The sequence below is a fragment of the Otolemur garnettii genome, unplaced genomic scaffold (genome assembly GCF_000181295.1).
Source record: "Otolemur garnettii isolate 467f Iridium unplaced genomic scaffold, OtoGar3 scaffold00077, whole genome shotgun sequence".
Taxonomy (NCBI): domain Eukaryota; kingdom Metazoa; phylum Chordata; class Mammalia; order Primates; family Galagidae; genus Otolemur; species Otolemur garnettii.
Window position 1 is genome coordinate 1,714,086 of NW_003852472.1, and position 3,474 is coordinate 1,717,559.

Consider the following 3,474-nt stretch of genomic DNA (forward strand, 5'->3'; position numbering starts at 1 on the left):
GGCTCTGTCTCAAAAAAAAAAGTTTTCTTATGGAAAGAAAAATGGGCAGGCCCCTAGATCCAGTGATTCTCTTCTTGGAACATGGCTCTTACTGGGCCTGGTAGCATTTTCCCTGCAGTGTTGCCTGTAACATCCCCAAACTGAACGCTTATGTTTTCAATCCCAAACAATAGAATATTATGCAGAATACTGAAAATAATTACATGGAACCCTAAGTCAGATCCTCACTAGTTTTTCTAAAACCTCAAAGCCTTTTCCTTCAAAGTACACTGTGGGGGAAGAAACAGTGACAAATCTCTGCAGAATAGGGCAGAGAACCAGCTCTCATGAAAAGACTGCCCAAATATATATTTTAAAAAAGTTATGTATTTTCATTATGAAACTTTTTTTTTTTTTTGAGACAGAATCTCACTTTGTCACCACTGGTAGAGTGCCTTGACGTCATAGCTCACAGCAACCTCCAACTCTTTGGACTCAAGCAATTCTCTTGCCTCAGCCTCCCAAGTAGCTGGGACTACAGGTACCCAGCTATTCTTAGAGATGAGGTCTCGCTCTGGCTCAGGCTGGTCTTGAACTAGTGAGCTCAGGCAATCCACCTGGCTTGGCCTCCCAAGTACTGGGATTACAGGTGTGAGCCACTGCACCCAGCCCCATTATGAAACTATTAATGAAATAAAAGAAAAACTAGATGTTTCTCCAGAAAAATGATCCAGGAGAACATATACAATGGTGATTTCCCCAAAAAGGTGATTGGGCTGGTGGTTGTCTAAAAGTACCCTTGCCTTGTCTTTTATGAGATGACTGGTGTTTGTAAGCTACTTCCAAAATGGAAAATAAATACACAGGGACTGGATTGCTTACTATTGGAGAAGGCAGTTACAGATTTGGAAAGACAAAATAGAGATGGATGCTGTGATGTGGTACTGGATGGAAACTGGAGATACCCAGTATACATTAACAGTTTTACTATATAAGATAGATATAGATAGAAAATTGTTCATGTTTCTGTGTATTTCCTAGTTTTTTTGTTTTTTTGTTTTTGAGACAGAGTCTCACTGTTGCCCTTGGTAGAATGCCGTGGTGTCACAGCTCACAGCAACCTCAAACTCTTGGGCTTCAGGGATTCTCTTGTCTCAGCCTCCCAAGTAGCTGGGACTACAAGCGCCCACAATACCTGGCTATTTTCTTGTTGCAGGTGTCATTGTTGTTTAGCTGGCCTGGGCCAGGCTGGAACCCACCAGCCTCAGTACCTGTGGCTGGCACCATAAACACTGTGCTATGGGTGCCGAGCCTATATTTCCTAGTTTTACCGGCAGAGAGAACCCAGAAGCAATGACACCTCAGCAGCAATCAGCCATCTGACACCCAGATTTTGGTTTCTAACTATCATTTACCCACATCGTAGTTTCTAAACACTATTCTCCATCAAAAGGAACTAGGGCTCCTTGGAGAAATGGGGAAGGAAAAGGAGTGGGTGAACCTGGATCACCTTGCTGTGCCAGAGAGTAAGGAAGTGCTAGAAAAATGATAGGGACACGTCAAAAGGACACAGGAATCTACTGGAAGGAAGTTCCTTTGGCCTAAATTAGAATATTTCACCATCAAAATAAATAACATTAGTAATAGATTATAATCCCCAGGATAAAATAATAATACAAGTCAATAGTGATATAACTACATATGTAGAAAGACTTACAAAATCACCAGTTGGCAACTACCATGGTAACCACTATCTTAGAAAAGACTCAGATTGTGAATTCTTCTAAGCCGTTCGCTCTGCCAACTAAATAAAGCCTTTTTCCTCTTTAAAAAAAAAAAAAAAGAAAAGAATCATAAGGATGTCATTAGGCCACAGTTGTTATAAAATTTTTTTTAAAAAGAAAAAAATCTTGAGGATGAAAGTTTGATGACAAACTCATTGATTATACAGAGAAAAATAGGAATTTTACAGTAGAAAATCTGACAATAATATAACCAAGTAATAAAAGTCAACAGCTTCAATTCTGGGGAAAAAATAACATCGCATGCCATCTGATATGGTACACTGTGGACACAATCAATTTCTGTGATATTCCACCAAGCATACATAACCTTCATCTTACCATAAGGAAAGATCAGATAACTCGAAAGTGTAAGATATTTTTCAAAGAAATTGCTTTACTTGGGCCAGTCGCAGTGGCTCACATCTGTAATTCCAGTACTCAGGGAGGCCGAAGCCAGTGGATTGCCTGAGCTCACAGGTTTGAGATCAGTATGAGCTAGAGCAAGACCCCACCTCTAAATATAGCTGTATATTATGGTGGGCGCCCATAGTCCTAACTATTCAGGAGGATGAAGCAACAGAATCGCTTGAGCCCAACAGTTAGAGGTTGCTGTGAGCTGTGACGCCACAGCACTCTACCTTAGTCTTTCTTTCATTGCCCTGCCTTTCAAGGGCAACAAAGTGAGACTCTGTCTCAAATAAATAAATAAATAAATAAAAAGGAATGGCTTAACTCTTTGAAAAATACCAAGGTCATGAAAGACAGACTGAGGAAGTGCTCCAGATTACAGAAAATGAAAGAGTGATTATAGTTAAGTGCAACTTGCCATGTTGGACCAAGAAAAAAAAATTTTTCTTCATCTATAAAAGATACTAAGAGCAAAATTTAAATAAACTCTACAATTAGGCAATGTAGTATATCCATGTTAATTTCCTGATGTTCATCATTATACTTTGATTATATAAGAAAATGTCCATGATTTTTACAAAATACACAGTAATGTACTTAGGGGTAAAAAAGAACCACATCTGCAACTTATTCTCAAGTATTTTGGGGAAAAAATTATCTATTTAGATACATAAGTAAGCTGAGATGATAAAACAAACACACATGGTAAAACATTAACATAGAATTCCTTGCACTGTTTTTGCAATCTTCTGTAAATCTGAAACTATTTCAAAATAGAAAGTTAAAAATACAAGAGTTCAAAAGATCTCTTGTGTAACCCAGAGACAACAGTTAGTAACAACGCATTGTATTCCTGAAAATTGCCAAGAAAACACTGGAACAAACATTTTCTCAACACATACTATGCACCAAGCACCATGCTATGCACTTTGTACAAGTTGTCTTTTGATTTACATGATAAACCAATTTAGAGAAATACTATTTCACTCATTTTATAGACACAGATTCAAAGACCTAAGGGTTAAGCAAGTTACTAAAAGTCTTCATAACTTACAGAGGGAGATTCAAGGACCTTGTGGGACCTCCTCTGCCACTTCTTGTCGTGACCCTAGACAAAGAAGGGGTGAACAAACTTTTTGCTCACAATGATCCCAGGAATTCTCATACCGGTTATAGTCACCCCAGATTTAGCCAGCAGTGAGCTGTGCCAATCAGCACAAATGGAGTTTCTACTAGGGCGCTGAGGACCTGGGAGCTGCAGAGGGCTGCTCTCAGGCAGCTTCATGCGCAGAGGAGGTCTCTC

At 39.2% G+C, this 3,474-nt stretch overlaps 1 protein-coding gene across 4 annotated transcripts in view; it reads right to left on the bottom strand.

The window, feature by feature from the left end:
• Positions 1-3,474, bottom strand: part of LOC100941679 (NADPH--cytochrome P450 reductase) — a 72,330-nt gene that overhangs the window by 52,663 nt on the left and 16,193 nt on the right. The window contains exon 1 of one of the 4 annotated variants that reach the window (XM_012807871.2): positions 3,226-3,448. The exons of the other annotated variants lie outside the window; for them this stretch is intronic. The gene's annotated coding sequence lies outside the window, so the exon portion shown is untranslated. Of the gene's footprint in view, positions 1-3,225; positions 3,449-3,474 lie in introns of those variants that run through there. 4 annotated transcript variants of the gene reach the window in all.